Source organism: Ailuropoda melanoleuca, chromosome 1 (genome assembly GCF_002007445.2).
Source record: "Ailuropoda melanoleuca isolate Jingjing chromosome 1, ASM200744v2, whole genome shotgun sequence".
Lineage (NCBI taxonomy): Eukaryota > Metazoa > Chordata > Mammalia > Carnivora > Ursidae > Ailuropoda > Ailuropoda melanoleuca.
In genome coordinates, this window is record NC_048218.1 from 132,759,087 (window position 1) to 132,780,634 (window position 21,548).

At 33.7% G+C, this 21,548-nt stretch overlaps 1 pseudogene; it reads left to right on the forward strand.

Moving 5' to 3' along the window:
* LOC100465238 overlaps positions 1–6,991 on the forward strand; it is a 179,776-nt pseudogene extending 172,785 nt beyond the window's left edge.
* The last annotated feature ends 14,557 nt before the right edge of the window (positions 6,992–21,548 follow it).

Consider the following 21,548-nt stretch of genomic DNA (forward strand, 5'->3'; position numbering starts at 1 on the left):
CTTCAACAAATGGTGTTGGGAAAATTGGACAACCACGTGCAGAGGAATGAAACTGAACCATTTCCTTACTCCACATATGAAAATAGACTCAAAAGGGATGAAAGACCTAAATGTGAGAAAGGAATCCATCAAAATCCTTGTGGAGAATGCAGGCAGCAACTCTTCGACCTCAGTCACAGCAACTTCTTCCTAGACACATCGCTAAAGTCAAGGGAAGCAAGGGCAAAAATGAATTATTGGGACTTCATCAAGATAAAAAGCTTTTGCAAAGCAAAGGAAACAATCAACAAAACCAAAATAACCAACAGAATTGGAGAAGATATTTGCAAATGACGTATCAGATAAAGGGCTAGTATCCAAAATCTACAAAGAACTTACCAAACTCAACACCCAAAGAACAAATACTCCAATCAAGAAATAGGCAGAAGACATGAACAGACATTTCTGCAAAGAAGACATCCAAATGGCCAACAGACACATGAAAAAGTACTCCACATCACTCCGTATCAGGGAAATATAAATCAAAACCACAATGTGATACCACCTCACACCAGTCAAAATGGCTAAAATTAACAAGTCAGGAGATGACAGATGTTGGTGAGGATGCGGAGGAAGGGCAACCCTCCTATGCTGTTGGTGGGAATGTAAACTGGTGCAACCATACTGGAAAACAGTATGGAGGTTCCTCAAAAAGTTGAAAATAGAGCTACCCTATGACCCAGCAACTGTACTACTGGGTATTTACCCCAAAGATACAAATGTAGTGATCCAAAGGGGCACGTGCACCCCAATGTTTACAGCAGCAACGTTCACAGTAACCTAACTATGGGAAGAGCTCAGATGTCCATCGACAGTTGAATGGATAAAGAAGTGTGGTGTATATATATACAATGGAATATTATCCAGCCATCAAAAAATGAAATCTTGCCATTTGCAATGACCTGGATGGAACTAGAAGGTATTATGCTAAGCAAAATAAGTCAATCAGAGAAAGACAATTTTCACATGATCTCGCTGATACATGAAATTTGAGAAACAAGGCAGAAGATCATAGAGGAAGAGAGGAAAAAATGAAACAAAAGACAGGGAGACAAACCATAAGAGACTTTTAATCTCAGGAAACAAACTGAGGGTTGTTGGAGTGGAGGGGCGTGAGAGGGATGGTGTGGCTGGGTGATGGACATTGGGGAGGGTATGTGCTATGGTGAGTGCTGTGAATTGTGTAAGACTGATGAATCACAGACCTGTACCCCTGAAACAAATAATACATTTAATGTTAATTATTTAAAAAAATTCTTATTTTTATATTGAAAATTCTTTTTTTTACTGTGAATTCTGTGATTTTTATTTACATTTGATTTTCAATTAAATACTGTTCTAATTTTTTTAAAAAATCTATTCTTAAAGAACTATATTATTGCTTTTCTTCTCTATTCATGGAGAACTTACCGTGTATCTCAGCCAAAATAAATTTACCTTATTTTCAAACTCAAAGTTAAATAATAATTGTGCTATCATTTGACATTATCTAGTATTTATTTAAATTGTTCTAAGTGTATAAATTGTCTTCAGGTGAGACTGTGCTTTTCAAGGAAACAAACTTTTTTTTTGTAAATCTTACAGAGTGCTATGTACATAAGAAAACCTCATAAGTATTCATTTAAATGGAGAAAAAGCATGCTATCATAAGAACAGAATTACTAAAAATCCAAACTAAAGAATATCAAAAAGCCCTATAAAAATGAATATTTACTTTAACTCAAGATTACTGCCTAACAGCTCTAACAAATTTTCCTTACTCTGATGATGGAAATTCTAATGTATTAAAGTAACTATTTATTTCATTAATGTCTTTTATTTCCAAAATATAAGAATAACCCCTGTAAGAGTTCCCAAATACTTTCTGTGTTTATGATTAATTCAGACTACTTTAGAATTATATTTCATCTCTAAATACTTACTGTAGTTGTAGTTGTTTTTGTGGAAAAAGTTGGCTGCACTGTGGTCCAAGGAAACACATGAATTATGACTATTGTAATAGCTGACAGCTGACTAGCTTTCTTCCCACCTAATTCATCAGTAACTTCAATAAGTAGCTGGAAAGTCACAGGTTCCCGAATCTCTTGAAATGCATCATACTGGAAATTCTGAGTAGTGGCCAGAGAAGGAGGATCAACACCTAGTTTCCAAAGTATGAATTGATTATTTGTATTCTCTGAGAATGATGAGGTAATAAAACAGAAATAAAGTACACTATGTATTATGTTATTTCTACTGTCTTGTTCAAGTTCTTACTTTAAAATATGTTGGATGATAATGTGTTTCTAGCAGTTACAAAATATCTTATGTGGGTATCTTGTAAAATAGCATAGAAGTGACTTAAAATCCTATGTCTTACCTCCTGTAATTAAATATCTCAGCTGTTTCTGTGGAGAATCTGGACAGTTGAGCTGAATAAAAGGTGTCCTAATAGTAGAATAAATCTGGATTTCCAAACGTAGTGGACTTCATACAAGAGGTTCGTCATGCATATTCTACAATACAAGAATATTACCTGTTTTAGCTTATGTTTAAAAAAATTGCCATATCCAGTCAATTACTTGTTTCTTTTTATTACTCATTATTTTCACCTTTATAATATTATTCAAGCATGTTTTAGAGTCCATCTTAATTATTTTACATTCTAAGACTATATTTTAGTTTTTCATCACAGAAACGTTGTTTGGGGCTTTCCAGAAGTGTATTCCATGTTCCATTTTTAATATTATGAATGAGGAATTAATTTTTTTTCAAGTGGGCTCTACTCCCAACATGTGGCTTGAACTCATGACTTTCAGATCAAGGGTCACATGCTCTGCGATTGAGCCAACCAGATGCCCCATGAATGAGGAATTAATTTTTAATAGTGTCTATTTCCTACGTAATTTTGCTAGGACAGGTACTCATGATATTCCTGAGATTGCTGAATCTTATAATTATGTCAGAAACTAAATGTTATCTATTCTAAGTATTTCCCTTTATCCAGAAGATATATGTCATCAAGTCTCCTCCTAAACAATTACTCAAAAAGGGTACTCACTACTTAAAAGAAAGCACATGTCACTATTGGAGTGAAATACTTGTTAGAAATACTCATTTTTATTGACTGAATTATTTTTTGCCTAAAAATTCAACCTATTCTTCCTAGTTTTTGTTCTGAAGAAATTCAAAATCTAATATGGCATGTGACTTACATTTCAAACATGTGAGATTCCAGCAATTACATTGAAAGGGGGACTATATTATCTCTGAGAATGTTTGAATTCTAAGGTTCTTTGACTGTATAATCTAGCCCCTGGATAAACTACTTGCCACTAACACACCTCTTCTCACCTGTAACAGACACTGTTATAGACTATCTCCTCTGTCTTTTTTTTTAAATATTTTATTTATTTATTTGACAGAGAGAGACACACGAGAGAGGGAACACAGGTGGGGGAGTGGGAGAGGAAGAAGCAGGCTTTCAGCAGAGGAGCCTGATGTGGGGTTCTATCCCAGAACACCAGGATCACACCCTGAGCCGAAGGCAGATGCTTAATGACTGAGCCACCCAGGCGCCCCCGACTATTCCCTCTCCTGAAGAATATAACTATAGTCTCAGAGACATCTTCAAAGTAACTATCAATGAACGCTAGCAATTTGTCGGAATGGGATGTGAAATGAAACCAATTTATGTCCTCAGTTTAGGAAAATGAAGTGCCTAATTCCATTTATGCTTTTTTGCCTTTTCTTAGTAGTATTTCTTGAACATTCTTGGGTTCCTTTAGTTTGAACAGTTTCCTTAGAAGTCACATGTTTTGTTTCTTTGTTTTTTTTTCTCTCCAACACAGTGTAGATTGCTTTGTTGGATTGCCTAGTAGAGACCAGAAAGGGGTACTTGCTAATATTTAAGCACTATTTCACTAAGTACTGGTTTCTTTAAAATTAAAGCCTTGATAACCATATTTCCCTGAAAATGAATCATCCTTAGTTTCCCTTTCTCCTTCCAAATACAATCCAAAATAGGGAAAGATAGTACCTGTTCTTTCACAATTTCTCATAGTTGCTTTAGTAATAGTAAATATTTATTGAATACATAATATATGCTAGACTCTAACATACCTACATAAATATGTATTTAACAACCCCATGAAAAACATAGTATTATTATCCAAAAACAGAAAGTGAAAAGAGATAAAATAGCTCAGATAGCTATAAAGTGTATAGGAACCAGAATTCAAAAATATCTCCAGAGCCCAAGCTTTTAACCTGAGAATACCACTTTCTATGTAATCATAATCAGTGTTTACACTATTACAACACTAGTCTACTGTGTTATGTGTTCTCATAAAAATTCCCTTCCACTCTCTAAAAGATATTCTGAATGATAGTAACTCAGTGAAAGAGGATTTTTCTTCATCTTCTAAATTATGGTTCAATTACAATTTATATGCACTCTTAAAACATTTCCAGTTCTAAGAAACTATGGTTTGCGTGTTTTATAACTTCTTCATATTTGAGCTGAAAGTTTAACAAAATCCCAAATAGGTTTCCCTTGTTAATCAGAATTTTTTTTAAACTAGCCAAATGTATTTTAAGTATTATAAACTGAAGTGTTGGTTACAAAAAAATGCATTTTAAATACAAATATAGGTGTCTGTGTTCCTCTATGAAGGAAAAAATCGTTGTCCAGTACTCAACCTAAATTTTCATTTTTTTCTATTTGTTTTTTTTTCCATTATTGTGGACAAGAAAAATATAGAGAGATATATTTGGAGAAAATGCCTTTATAAAACTGGATATAGAAAAGATATTGGAGGCACAAACAAAAATGTGCTATATATGTAGTGTGTGCGTGTGTGTATGTATGTATACATATATGTATGCATATATACATACAGTAGTAAATATACTATAGGTGACAAAATATATAAATATATTTAGCTAAACATACCCACAAACAAGTATACATATGCACACGCACACACACACTCATATGTGCATATCCATTCCCAGTGGCTCAGATCCTGTGGTAGCAGAATAGCCAAGATGGTTTAGTTGCAAAAAACTGGATGTTGGCAGAATTCTTCACCTCTACAACTTTGCACAATATTCTCTCTTCACAGAAAATTCTTGTTCTACCACTTATTTTCCTATTGGACTCATTCATTCAAATACCGTTTTCCTCTAATCTCAAGTTACTCATTTGTGAAATAAAACAGATATACTGGACTTCTGAAACTATTGATTTGAATATGCAGTAGCACTTTCATAAAGATTACATAGGAAAATGTATTACTTAACTTTGAAGTGTCTCACAGTAAAAGGGTATAAAATAATACTTAGGACTCTAATGACTTTATTATGAGTGTTTTAGTATAGTGCTATGCAGGAACATTGTGAATTAATGAAAAGATAGCTAGGGTTGTTGAAGAACTTTGAGAAAAAAAGCTCTCTATGGTTACAAGGACGAGATCAAATGTAAGGACATGAGATAATTAACTGAGGTGAAATTACTCATGAATTTTCTTGTAAAGTTTGTTACCTTTAAAGATTAATCCATCTTACAACTTTAATGAGGAATTAACAAACCTAAAGATAGTAAAAGCATTACTGAAAGGACAGAAGGTAAGGACCAACACATAGTCCTCAGATGGAAGCTGTCTAAAAGCTTTCAAAAAAAAATGTCTTCCCATGATAATTTGTGGCTTTTATTTATTGGTGGCTTCCAAGTTCATCTCTTGACCTTATTTTCTAGACCTGTATTTTTCAACAAGATTTCTTTGAAATCTCCATTATGTTTTTGAACTTGAGGAACACATTGGAAAGAAGAATTCTTCCTTCTCAAACGTTGTTATGGCCAGCCTTTAAAGCTAGTTTTTAACATTGAGCACAAGGACGCTCTGCCAAGCTTGAATCATCAGCTCCTATTTCTGGGGTGTTATTTCTATGGCTTGGCATTTAATATATTATGCCAGTGTTCCTTGTCAGAATTAATTTTGGCAAAAGACCATCATTATGCTGACTAACTGAATCTCCAGTTACAGAATAATGTAGTACATTCACTTTTCTAAATGTTCCCAATTAAAATATTAGAAGTATAACTATTGAATTATGGAAATTTCCTCAATACAAAGTCTATAAGAGAGAGAAAAACTAAGTTTTAGCTGTTTGTACATTTCGAAAACATAGAATTACTAAGCTTTTAGAATGTAAGAAGCTCTTTTCACTAAGAAAAAAAGGGTAGGTAATGTTTCACCTTAACTTTCAACATGAAAATATAAATGAAACAAGGTACCGTAATTCATAACTCATAACATAATTGCTCATACTCTAGAATTTTACACTGTGTATTTATTAACTAAATTTAAATAACTAAAAACAACCAACCAATTTATCTGGAAAATTCTTCCAAACCTATTCCCAATTAAAAACAAAAAAGATTATCTTTAAGAAATAAGGAAAAGTTGGCTGGAAGGCTTCATGTCTGAGGAAAACTGCTTGGAAACTAAGGGCAGTGAGGGTACTGGTGACCGTGATTATCTCTTTGGCTGTTCAAAACCCCTTTCCCATGTGGCCTGCTCTTGGCCTTTTAAGCTTCAGATGCCAGGGTTGAGGTGCCTGGAGTGATCTTTTCCCATCCCGGTAGCGTGGGCCTGGATGAGAACACAGTGAATGACCAAAAGCATATCACGGAGTATCTAAAAAGTGTCATCAACAAACCGGAGGCGGAGATGTCTCCACAAGAGCTACAGCTCCGTTATTTCAGAATGCTTGATTATGACGACAATAATTAGTGTTATGGCCTAGAACTTTCCACAGACATCACTCACATCCATAAGGAGGAGGATAATGAACAGGCACCACCAATGAGTGAAGCTGAACTGATTAACTTGATGGTGTTTTGAGAAAGGATGACAAGAACAATGATGAATACATTGACTATGCTGAATTTGCAAAATCACTGCATTAGACATTGTTTGGCCGTCTAGTTATATGCAAATGTCACCCTTTATAATGTGATTGAACACTTTTGGTAATGCAAAATAACGCATTTCAAACTACTGCTACAGTATTTTGGTAAAAACCTGTAGCAGTTTGTTACACTAGAGTGAGAAAGAGAAATCAAGGGAAATAGAAGAGAAATGGGACATACTGTAGTCCTCAAGCACTGTTAAATCTCTTATTGGACAAGGGCTTGGTTAAAGAATCCTTTTAAGAATGTTGGATAATTGGAGCAGAGTAGTCAGGAACTTGACTATGGAATACCTCTGGTTTCTTGATTTTCATTCATGCTATCTGAAAAGTAAGACAAACTTTGCCAAGTGGACACATGTTTCAGTAACAGTGAAGGAATGGCATGAATGACAGATGTTTCCCCTGGTGTGTCCTGTCTCTTCAGATAACTGTGGTCAGTATTCTGCAAAGTTCCCTGTGGCCTGAATGATGGCAAGTAAGTTTTAGGCTATATTAAAGCGACAGCATAAGAATAATTTGGGATACTAAGACCAGCTAGTCTTAGAGTCTAACATTCTGTGTCTTCTGGCACTTTGGAAATGATACACCACTGACCTAAGTGATTAGCATTATTTTAGTTTTTCAATATTAATAAAACTACTGACTTATACTTTATTTCTTTTATGTCTTCAATTTGGGGGAGACCTTGAATTGAAAAATGTTCTTTATTCTATGTTTGTTTGCTTGTTTATCAGAAAGTGAGAGAAAGAGAAAGAGAGCACAAGTAGGGGGAGGGGCGGAGGGAGAGGGAGAAGCAGGCTCCCCACTGAGTAAGGACCCCAATGAGGGATTCCATCCTAGGGTTCTGGATCATGACCTGAGCCAAAGACAGACGCTTAACTGACTGAGCTACGCAGGCATCCCAAAAAATGTTCTTTACTTTAATCATTAGCAAATGTTAGCTTTCTTAATATTTGTATTTAACCTTTATTTCTAGGGATTGTTTTTGTGGTTTAGAAACTATTAGGAATGCAAAGACTTTATCCTTCCTGCTTGGTGTAGCAGGAATAAAGCTACTAGCTGGTCTTGCCTAAGTGAGGAGGAGAAGGTCACCAAGCCTAGTGATTAACCTGCTGCAAACTATATTTAGAAAGAATGGCATTTAAATTACCTTTTCTAGTTTAAATATGTGAATTATTTCAGGTCAGGAAAGATTAGTAAAGTCCTAAAAACTCTTAACATTGTAAATCTCAGTAATGGTTGAAAATTATAATTGGAATTTGGAAATTGGTTTATTGAATGTGATAGACATGCTGTGATATAAAACTTGATGATTGAGCGGGGAAAAATTGCATAGAATTTTCTCTAAGACATATAGAGACTTATTTTCTTTATTAAAGTATTCCTATAAGTAAACATATGGGTTTGTAAAAATGCTTTCCAGTGTCAAGTATTTGTGCAATCAGAGCTGAATTGTAAACTATTCTTGTAATATCTAGTTATTTTGAAAGATTTATATGATGAATCCTGGGTATATGACCAATAAAACTGATGAAACAAACAAACACAAAAGAAATAAGAAAAAGCCATTTTCAATTTGTCTCTTGTTAGTGTAGAAACCAAAGCTATCCATATTTTCTTATTTTTTATATAGGAAATTATTATTCTCAATATAGAAGTCATAATTTTTAATGATATTTATTATTTTTATTTTACATTCTGGAGATCGATTTTCTTTAAGTGTAGAAAGTATATTGTTAAAATACAAATAAGGTAAACTCTCAGACCATTAGTCAGCTATGAACCATTATCTTAATATAAATTGCAGTTAAATGAAAAATCTCAAATGGAAACTTAAATAAGTTAAGCGAACTTTCTAATAGTAAAATGTTATGCTGTTATGAGTACTATGCACTGAATCTTATTATCCAAAACAGAGTAGTAATATAAAATAATGAAACCAAGAACTTAAACTGCAAAAAGAAATTAAGAGCTTGGGCATCTTTAAACAGGGCATTCTCTCACAGAAATGTTCAGGGAAGGTGTGAGTGGTAGCCAATTTCTAATTTCAAATGGTAGCCAATTATTTGTGTGGATATTCATGGAATTCACGGAGAGAAAAGCAGAATTATGTATTGTCCAAAGTGTTCTAAAAATCTTGCTTTTCGTAGAATGATGAAACGAATAATGATAATATTAAAAAAAATGTTGGGGCACCTGGATGGCTCAGTCGGTTAAGCATCCAGCTCTTGATTTCAGCTCACGTTGTGATCTTAGGGTCATGGGATAGAGTCCTGCTATACTGAGCCCTACGTTGGGCTCATTGCTGGGGGTGGAGCCTGCTTGGGATGCTCTCTGTCCCTCTCTGTCTGCCCCTCCCCCCTGATGTTTGCCTGTGCATGTATGCATGCTCTCTTTCAAAAAAAAAAAAGAAAAGAAAGAAAGAGAGAGAGAGAAAAGAAATGTAAAGACCTTTTAAATATACATTCTACAAATTTTATCACAAGCAAGTTTGTGACAAGTTCTTCAGGTTTTCATTTTTAGTCCCTATATATTTACACACTGAAAAAGAATGATGAATTTACCAAATGAGGCAGAGTGATTTGCAAAATTTCCATTTCATAAAATGATAAATTCTAGTGACAAATTAAACCATATTTTATGTCATTTTAATTATATTTTATATAAAACCTCCCAACAACAAATCTGTCATCAAAAGTAAAGTATACTAATACCATATAAAGATTACAAACACAATTTTTCCATTTTTTAAAAGATTTTATTTATTTATTAGAGAGAGAGAACATGAGCAGGGGACTGGGAGAGGGAGAAGCAGATTTCCAGCTAAGTAGGGAGCCCCACGTGGGGCTCAATCCCAGGACCTTGGGATCATGACCTAAGCAGAAGGCAGACACTTTACCAACTGAGCCACCCAGGCACCCCACAATTTTACCATTTATACATTACTTATTTGACATGAATGACATAAAACAATTTCATTGGCTTTGAGAGTTAGAAGAAATTTAGATATTACCTCTATCAAAGGTAATTAATTGCTATACACAGGAAAGTCCATGGTGGGCTTTTAGAAGGCAGGTACTCAAATCCCTTCTAACCACTCATGTCTTTTCCCCCACTAAAATGTACGTATGATACTAAAATCTTATCATTTCAAAAAATAATTCAAGTGAATATATATGTGTGTGTGTGTTAATAATATATATGCAATATATATATGTTAATAAATGCTAATAAAAAAGGCTCTAAAAATCTAATTCTGTATTTTAAAGACATGGAACAGTTGAGCAGAAGTGATGTTTTTATGTAAAGGTAAGATAAGGGCCTTCTCTTATTTCTCAAAATAAGCACAGTGCAATATTACATTTATTATACCTATAGGTGATGATGACTATAATCTCTGGAAGAGTATAACCCAGGATTTTGAAAGGAAGGAGACCCCAGAAGTCAGCTGGGGTATAGTGGTGCACAATAGTTCAGACCAACTAATTTTCAAGCTCCTAAACTGGACAATAGTAGTGTGATCGTAGTCGTTGTTGTTGTTTATTTGTTTAATGTAGCATGCTTCCCATAAATGAAAAACTTAAATTTAAATATAATTGCTATATTAAGTTTGTATGTAATTGTAAAAATAATCAATCGTATTAGATTACCCATTAAAAATCACATTTTTATACTTTTTAAAATGTTCTAAAAATTGGGTGAAAACAATATATGGCATAAGTGCCTAATACCAAGAAGCTAGCATTCTAGCTGTGAAATAAAATGTTTCGATATTTACCTAAAGAAAATAAATACGCTAAAAAATGAGGGTCTATTATAGACTTTCAGAAGGCAGTCAGGTAGTATTTAGGAAAGAATTCTTACGGTAAGCAGGGGAGGAATATAGTAAAGAAAATAATCACAACCCAGAAAAAATAGTGATTCTTCTTTTTTTGCCATTGTGAATTATCAAATTTGTAATTCTCTTTATAATTGTGTTTTGGGTTTTTATTAAAATCAATATATGTTCAGTTGTTGGCTAATGAAGGATCCAAATTATATCACAGAATTTGAATTGAGAATTAAGTTAGAGATCACCTACCTTGAACAATTAACTTAAACAGTTAAGTAAAAATCTTAAATTGTTTATTCTGTAATTAACTGAAGATCTTAAAAGTTAAAAACACCCAGTTTCTGTTTCCAGAGATTCTGATGGTGTAGGTCTTTGATGAATTCCAAGAAAATCTATTTTTTTTACAGATTTCATTTATTTATTTATTTGACAGAGAGACAGCCAGCGAGAGAGGGAACACAGCAAGGGGGGTGGGAGAGGAAGAAGCAGGATCCTGGCGGAGGAGCCTGATGTGGGATTCAATCCCGAAATGCCTGGATCAGGCCCTGAGCTGAAGGCAGACGCTTAACAACTAAGCTACCCAGGCGCCCCGCAAGGAAATCTATTTTGAACAAGCTATTCATGGGATTGTGACGTGCCCTACGCATAAGACCATGGATTCAATGGACTGTTAAATAAATCCTACAAAATATGGTTGAGGATTTCATGGGAAATTCTAAATCATTGCTGTAGGGCTCTAGATTCAAAATACAGCTATGGATTCTTAAGATTTTTCACTTCCTCAATTTGATTTCAGGTGTAAGACTTTATTCCACTTACCATTTATGTGCACTTTCTCTTTTATAAAGTGACAGAATTTTCAACATAAACTATATATTGTGAGTGCTTTATGGGTTTATTTTTTTCTAATGCTACCGTAATTAATGACATAATACATTATATGGATACAAGCCAAGACTGTTGCATGTTAATAATCTAAATCAAGAGTAACTATCTTGGCAGCTACTATTCATATGACACTTCTCATTTAGTGTAAGTTAAGTTTTTGTGGAGTTCTAAAGTGAATGATTTGTTGTCCTCATAAATGTATGCAGTTCAATTTGGCTTCTAATTCTTACTAAGTTTAATACAGTTGTCTATGTGGTAAAATATTTAGGTAGTTATTTTTTCTTATGATTTTATTTATTTATTTGAGAGAGAGAGAGGGAAAGATAACACAAGCGGGGCGTGGTGTGGAGGGGCAGAGGGAGAGGGAGAAGTAGGCTCCCCACTGAGCAGGGATCCAGGCTCTATCTCAGGAACTAGATCCCAGGACACAGAGATCATGACCTGAGCTGAAAACAGGTGCTTAACTGACTGAGCCACCTAGGCACCCCTATTTCAGTAGCCATTAAAAGGAATCATCTGGAACACACATTGAAATATTTCTTCAAGTTAAATATCAATATATTTTACAAATTTAAGAATTTCAAAAAGGAAATTCAGGGAAAAAATGGTGATGCTTACCCAATTAAAGTTAGGGACAGTTGTGAATAATTCTTTAAAATTCTTAATCAAAGTGCATAATTTTTACCCTAAAGTGTTTCTTAGTGCCTTGACTATGTACACCAGTAATTCCTCAACCTGTGAGTTATTGCAGAATCACCAGCATGTATTAATTGAATTTAAGTAGTCAAAAAGTCTGCTTGAGAATTTTGCTTTGTGCCATAATCAAACCAGTTGCCCTGAAGGTCTGTGCTGCAGCCAATAAATTGATTTTAGATCAAATATGATTATTAATGCATTCATGGTCTCTACATAATCAATATTTTATGATCAAGAGAGAGAGAGAAAAAGAAAATGGAACTCAAATTTGTAAGTGAATGCTAAAGCTGGACAGTGACCATGTCAGCACTGTGGTCCTGAAACTCAGACTTAAACCTAAAAGAGGTGAACCTAAGATCATTGTATGCCAGGCTGGATGAAGAAGATTATAGTCATTTTTAATGGGCAGTTAGCCCTTCCTCAAAGCAGACAAAGTAAATCTCTTTGAAGAAAGCATACTTAATGTTCACTCCAGTGTTCCTTAGGAGTGAGATCATTCACAGATGAGTGAAAAACAGAGATCACATAGAGAAAAAGGCCTAATGAGTGAGCATTTGCTGATACAACTAACAAGAGGGCATTTCCAATGGCCACTTATTGTTGTCAGAGATCCTGATCCATCCTCAGTGGTGTCAGGCTTCCCTGATGTTGTCAGAGATACCCATTCCATCCTGTGGCAGAATGAGCCTACCTGAACTGAGAAATGAGAGATATGGGTCACCTTCTCCTACTGAATAGGGAAATGTAAGATAAATTGCCATTTGTCCCTCAAATCCTGGGCTTCCAATCAAGTTTGTCTTCTTCTTACAATCTTTGAGAGTTCTCCATCAGTTGCTTCTTATATTATTTCCAGGGTTTACAGTTGTGTTTAGAAGGGAGGGGCAAGAAGAAAGAGAACTATGACATTTTGACTTGAAGTTAACCTGCAATTTTTGTAAATGTAACTAATAATTAGTCTATTCTTGAAAATGTCCAGATAAGGAAGAAGGCTGGGAGAACATTCTGGAAATTAGAGAATCTTAATTTGTAACCACTTCCAGGGTACTCTTTGTCCAATCATAAATTTCCCAGACGTTCATCAAACATGATTATTTTTTTCCCTCTCTCTGGAAAAAAAATAGGTGAGGATAACAAATTTGTTCTGTTAATTATTTTTTCACTATAAAATCACATTAAGATTTTTCTTCATCTTTGTCAAAAGTTTAATTTCATACTATTTCTACAAATAGTGTATCCTGGGCTTATGAGTTTCTGTGAGAAAACTTTGGACAAAAATTGTGTCACTTTACTTTCATATAGTCCTATGAAATGTCTGCCCTAAACCATTGAATCTGCCTCAAATGAAATAAAGGAGCTATGAATTGATTTAATCATTACATCTTTTCAGCTATAAAAAGACGTGAATACCTTCCTACTTTGAAGTAGACATTTTTGTTTGCAATCCTACAAATTGTAGACATTCCAGAACTGCTTAGGAACACAAATTTAAAAAAAAAATCCACAATCAGAGGGGAGAACAGAGTGTAAAAATATCTGAATTTTATGTAAGATTGTTTTGAGTTGAAAATAAAAAGATTAGAAAATAATACACAGCTAACCATGCAGTATTTCCAGCCCTCATATTCTACTCTTACACCTGCCTTCAAGATACCATCCCCAGATATAACCCTCATCCTGAAACTAGTACTCAGTATTCTCTTGCTCAGTTTTTTTTTTAACTTTTTAAAATGAGTATAATGGTGTCTAAAGTTTTGTAACTAATTAAAACTTAATAGTATGTTGCTAAGATCCATTGCATATAGCTGGTGTCACAATGAATTATTCATTCTGGCTGCTATATCGTCTTTTGCCCACTGTTCTACCTGATCATCGAGATTCGGAGTATTATTTTTGTGTGACGAGTTTTAGGGTACTAACTATTTTATTAAAAATGACTATAAAGAGCAGGCCATGGAATAACAGTAAAAGTGAGTTCTAAACCAAGGATCAAGTTTGCGCATGTGAGATCAACTTTATAAAATAAAGAAAAAGGTCCTATCAGACATCAATTTCCAGAAAAATGACAGAAACATCTTAGACTACAAGTTGCCTAAAATGATGAATTTGAGCTTACTGAAGTGGATTTACAGGAAAGAAAAGGAAATCCATAGATGCCACTATTGGAGAAGAAACTGAAAGGCAGCGCAAAAAGATGCAAACTCATTTTGCAAATCAAAAACTCTTTGGAATAAATAAAAACAACAATCTTATGTTTGTTCTCGTAGGATGTTCAAATCAACCCTATTTTCATACTGTGAGAATCTTGAAGAAAAGAATGATATAAAATTTTATCCAAAACCCATCACATTCATAGACTGCAAAGCAAAAATAAAGGTAAATCTGTTCTAGAGGGATCATTTTACAAGCCAGTCAATGGACTTTTTTTTTTAAAGATTTTATTTATTTATTTGACAGAGATAGAGCCAGCCAGCGAGAGAGGGAACACAAGCAGGGGGGAGTGGGAGAGGAAGAAGCAGGCTCATAGCAGAGGAGCCTGATGGGGGCTCGATCCCATAACGCCGGGATCACGCCCTGAGCCGAAGGCAGACGGTTGCTGTGCCACCCAGGCGCCCCAATGGACTTTTTGTTTAAGGAAAAAAATCCCTTCAAAACATAAGCACACAATGAAAAATTTCAAAACACAAACAGAAATAATTCTCTAGGAAATGATTGAATTATTTGAAAGGGACGATATGTAAACATGCTTAAGTTAGCTAAAGTAAAATTTTTAAATATAAACTACAAGCAAAGCATAAGGCCCTATCAAAGATATGGCTTGATAAATGCCATTTTTTCCTGTTTCATTTGGAAATAATAGTAAAGACCATGTAAAAAATATAATTTTATATAAGGATAGAGTCTATGCTAATTGTAGTTTATAATCTCATCATTGACATCTTCTCTGCCTTAGTAATTATAAACAAATACAATAAATAAATATTATTTCCCAAATACAGGAACTATGGCCTATTTTCTCTTTATATTAGGTAACTCCCTAGAACTTAAGATAAATTTGCTACCATCTTACAGCTTTACTTGAAAGGAAAAATAAACACTCACCCACAATACCACATAATACAGGAAAAGAATGAAAGTATGGTCTCTCCTACCCCCTTCTCTCTCATACTGGTTTATTTTGCAAAATAACAAGACAAGGTAGGAGTCTGTATAAAGTTTACTAAGACAGTGAGAAATAGTACCTGAATTGTTAGTTAAAACTTCCCTTTTAATTCAATCATACTTTTTTTGGAAATTAGGATAAAAGACTGGATTATATCCCTTAAGTGGCATAGTGGGATTCAAAAGCCATGCCTTCACTGTGTTTTTCTTCTTAGTTTATGGGATCAATTTTTCATATGGTATTTGCAGTTCTTACAGAAAAGTTTGTATTTTGGCTTTCTCTCTTGTAAAACACATGTTCTTGAGTTCTTGGAATCTGATTGAACATCCTCTGTCTCAGAGGATGCCCAGAGGCCGTTTTTATGTTATCTCTGGGGTTTATATGCACACAGCCTCCAGCCAGAAACTGGGCTTTAATTATTTTAACTTAAGAGGGCTTTTCACTTGTGGGTGGGCACAGACATAATTTTCCCTTTGTCTTTCATTTTTTCCACACAGATTTTTTTTTGAGCCAAAAAACCAAAAAAGTAAGAGTAATACTTCCCACCCATACTTTCATCATGCTGTTAAGATTTGCTGCATTGCAAAAAGTAAAGTAAAGTAGTTTGGATTAAACAACAACAGCATTGAAAACAAAAGCAAATTCATATTCAGGTTCAAAGAAATAACAAAAATAAAAACCAAACGCCCCAAGGCTTTATTTCTGCATTTTCTAGTCTTAGCCAAAGAAGAAAAAGAGAAAACTCAGAAAAAAAAGCTCTTGTGTGGGTATATGTATCCAATGTTACTGTCATGCTAATGTTCAGAATCTCTTGAGAAATCTTGGTTTCCATAGTGAGTGCAATTGTATGTCTGACACACTGCACTAATATAAGATGGTATGAATGTTGACAGACTATATAGAAAGCAAAAAGGCACTGAAGCCAACATAAGAGTATCTGCTAAATCATAATCCGGAATTTCCTTTGTTATGGTCTGGCGAATTTCCCATTATCAAACTAGAGTAAAAATAGTAGTACTACTGGGGATTATCCAGTATTAACTTGTCCAGATTTTTTCCTTGCCCCTTAAGCCTAAATACTGTTTGTCTCTTTAAGTATATGACCCTATTAACTTGTCCAAATTTTTTCCTTGCCCCTTAAGCCTAAATACCATTTTTCTCTTTAAGTATATGACCCTGTCTACATTAATGAATAATCAAGAGCATTCAAGATTAAAACCTTTAATTTCTTTCCTTTAAGTTAAAACTTTGTATGCCCATTTGTCCACTTTTAGTAAAAATATACCACATATCTAACATAATTTACTCTTTACAAAGTACAGTTTCTGAATTATGCTTCAGAGTAGCTCTGAAAGTTAGATGGGAAAGAAAATATTCTGCCTGTTTGATGAATAAGGAAACAGAGGTGCAGAGTAGTAAATGGCTTGGCTGAGTAACCAGTCTTAATAAGTGATCAAACCACAGGATTCCATCTACCAACCTATACAATCTGGAGTCAGAATCTTGAGTCAAAATCCTATCCCTGTCATATCTTCCTGGGCAAGGAACCCGAGTTCCTTAATTGTAAAGTTGGAATAAAAACTTTCTGTATTTTAGATTTTTGTGAGAGTTGAAAGATTTATTATATGCAAAGCATTTAGGACAGCACCTGTGTAATACATCCTTAATAAATGTTAACTATTGTTATTATTTCTTGAGAAATCATTATTTTTTTTACTTATGTGAAACCTTAGTCCCTTACTTGTAACTTATATTCCTTTCCCCATCCTAGTCTACACGTATTCCCCCCATTTAAATAGTCAATTTACTCATGCTCTGCCTTGGATCTTTTTCTTTCTGTCTACCAACGTGATCAGGACCTGTCATATATGAGAAAATAATCATTGTTAATCCTTCAAGTATCATCTTTTTCTCCCTCACTCATACCCCCCCTTTTTTTTTCCCAAAAAGCCAAACATCATTTAACTTTGCAGCTGGACATGACCTTTTAGTTCCATCACTCTTGTTTCACAGGTTAGGCACAGGGAGCCCAGAGAATTAAGTGCTTTATTCAAGGAAAAACAAGGCACAAACCTAGAGGAGCAGACCAAAGGCCTGAAAACTGGTCAGGCCCTATAAAGAAACCAGTATTTTTTCACACTCCTATACTTTTCCTGCCCCCACTTGTGCACCCCAATTTACTCACCAAGTTCCCGCCTTTAAGATTTTTGCTCCATATCTCTAACAATGAAGACTTTGATTCAGTCTTTTCAGCACGTAAAACTCTCGATTTTCTTTTACACTTTTGCTTTCCAATATAATACACAATATTGAGTTTCCTGTTTTAATTTTCCTTTAAAATGTTTTCTTTTATGGCTTCAGGTCTCACATTTTGGTCTTTAATACATTTTGAGTTTATTTTTGTGTACTGTGTAAGAAAGTACACAGTACACAAAAATAGTGTCATTCTTTTCGGTGTGACTGTCCAGTTTTCCCAACACCATTTGCTGAGGAGATGATCTTTTTCCCAATACATATGCTTGCCTTCTTTGTCAAAGATTAATTGACCATATAATCATGGGTTTATTTGTGGGTTTTCTATTCTGTTCCATTAGTATATGTGTCTATTTTTGTGCCAGTACCATACTGTTTTGATTACTACAGCTTTGTAATATAACTTGAAGTCTGGAATTGGATACCTCCAGTTTTGTTTTTCTTTTCAAGATTACTTTGGCTATCCAAGATCTCTTGTGGTTCCATACAGATTTTAGGATTGATTGTTCTAGTTCTGTGAAAAATGTTGGTGGTATTTTAATAGATATTGCATTAAATCTGTAGATGCTTTGGGTAGTACAGACATTTTAACAATTAGTTCTTCCAATCCATGAGCATGGAATGGCTTTCCATTTCCTTGTGTCATCTTCAATTTCTTTCATCAGTTTTTTATAGTTTTCAGAGAACAGGTCTTTCACCTTCTTGATTAAGTTTATTACTAGGTATTTTATTATTTTTGGTGCAATTATAAGTGGGATTGTTTTCTTAATTTCTCTTTCTGTTACTTCATTATTACTATATGGAAGCACCACAGATTTCTGTACGTTGATTATGTATCCTGCAACTTTACTGAATTCATAATTAGTTCTAAAAGTTTTTTGGTAGAGTCTTTTACAGAGCAGAACTTTTTTTTTTAATTTTAATGAAGTCCACCTTATTTACATTGCTTTTATGGATCATGTCTTTTGTGCCATCATCATACCCAAAGTCATCTAAGTTTTCTCCTATATTATCTACTTGGAGTTTTACAGTTTAGGGTTTTACATTTAGATCTATGATCTATTTTGAGTTAATTTTCATGAAAGAGTTAAGGTCTGTGTCTAGATTCTTTTTTTCATTAGATATCTAGTTATTCTAGCACCATATTTTGAAGACCTACTTTTGTTCCATTTTACTGCCTCTGCTGTCTTGTTAAAGATCAGTTCACTGTACCTACGTAGGTTTATTTCTGAGCTCTCTATTCTGTTTCATTGATCTATTTGTCTATTTTTTCACCAGTACATACTGTTTTTTTTACTCTAGCTTTACAGTAAGTCTTGAAGCTAAGTAGTGTCAATCCTCCAACTTGATTCTCCTCCTTCAATGTTGTATTGGTTATTCTGTGTCTTTAGACTCTCCATGTAAAGTTTAAAATCACTTTATTATAGCCATAAAATAACTTGTTGGAATTTTGATTGGGATTGGACTGAATCCATAGATCAAATCAGGAAGAACTGTCATCTGGACAATATTGAGTCTTGCAAACAAAGCATTTGTTTGTAGGTTTTAATTCAAATAATTTCAGCAGCAAAATCCCTAAAACTCTCAAATTATCATCCAGAATACTGTAATAGAGATATATATTTTTAAGTGATTAGGAGTAAAAGTATATGTCTAAGAGATTAGATTTTTCACAAATATCTATAATTTAAGGCACATCGTTGTACTTAAATTTATTTTTTTAATTTAATCACAATTATCTGTTATTTGTGTACATCATTTCTTAATATGTGTTCTAAAGAATATAATTTTTCCAAGGTATACCATAAAAATTTAGTTCATGGACAGTGAGTTTGGAAATTATAGAAACTATTACTCCTAACCCCTCAAAGATTAATAATGCATAATAGCCTATGTAATAACCTGAGAATTTGAGCAGAAAATTTTAAAAAATGTTGATATCATTGATTCCATACTTTATATATATCTGTCGATCTATCTGTACATTTTGATTTGATATTGATCTTACTAATTGATTGATATTGACATTACTGAACTCTGGCCAAATTTTCCAAATAACTTTCACCAAAAAGTATGTTTATTGTATTAACTAGGTAAATATGAGTTACAGAGAATTTCAGTTTCTGTATGGAACTATTCAATGAAAGTTGAATAAAACTCAAGTAGTTGTAGTAATAGCAAAAACAGTTATAAACACTAAAATTTACTTTGTAGTTACCATGTCCCTGGCATTCTGCTAGAACTGCATTTTCATGTAATCATATCTAAAACTTGAAGTGAGTACTGCAGTTAGTGCATGTTACTTGTGAGGTCATTGAGGCCCACTGACTTAATTAATGTTTTAATTATACAGTTTATAAGGGCAAAACAGTGATTTCTAACTGGTTTATCTAAATCCAGAATCCATACTTCCAACTGCTATTTGAAACTTCCTTTTCAAAATAGAAATTGACCAAGAAAACATGTGATTATTATGGGTTGAATTGTGAACCCCCAAAAAGACATGCTCAAGTTCTATTCCTTTATATCTGTGAATCTGACATATATATTTTTTGAAATAGTCTTTCAGATGTAATCAAGCTAAGAGGAAATTGTGTTGGAGTAGAGTAGACCCTTAATTTAGTATGGTATCCTTATAAGAAGGGAAGAGAACATATGAAGAACACCATATGACAATGAAGGCAGAGATTGTAGTGATGCATTTACAAGCTAAGGAAGGCCAAGAATTGTTGGCAACAGCAGAAGCTAAGAGAAAAGCAAATAACAGAGTATCCACCAGAGCATTCAGAGACAACACGGCTCTGGTGACATCTTGATTTTGAGCTTTGAGACTCCAGATTATGAAAGAATATATTTCTGTTGCTTTAAGCCATCTAGTTTGTGGTACTTTGCTATGGTAGTGCTAGGAAACTAAAAACAGTGAACAGTTAAATTCAGTATTTAAAACTAAGGGACAGCCATATTTCTCATATTTGCAGAAATGTTTACAGATTATTAGAAAATGGTTGATATAGAATATATCTCTTCCCCAAAAATTGCAAAATAATTAAAACTAAATTTTCAAGTTAATGCATCTAAGATAATAATAATAATAATAAATAATAATAAATGAATTTTCACTCAGGAAATAAGTATACATGTTTTCATTTAAAAGTGTGTTACATATGCCTATTTGTTCTCAATTTTGCTGAAATTGAAATTAAATTTAAAATGTTGCATTTATGATTAACAACATATTGCCAAGAGAATTACTTACAGAAGAATTTTAAATTGTCAGGACAGGAAACATCATTTTATGTTCATTTTTATGTTTTCTATTGTTCTTATTTAAAGTAATCATCAAATCTTCCTCTTGCTCAAAAAACTGCATTTTCCCAGAAATGCACTGGTTTCTTGTGATCATATATAACAATCTTGTATAACATTGAGTCATTACCCCCAGGACAATCATATTCCAGTAAAAATAAAAGTTGAGGACAAATTAGAGACAACCTTCATCTCAAGAAGTTGATCCCATAAATCACTTAATATTGGAATAAAAATGCCAATATACATAATAATTTTAACTTTGCACAGATAACTCACCTCATTTTTTGTGATTTTCAAAGCACATTATTTATTATCTTTTATTATTGTTGAAGTTGAAATAATGTTTGCTAAAATAAGTAATTATTAAATTTTATCAAGAAACTTCCTGAGTTTCTTTTTATTTTATCATTCAAT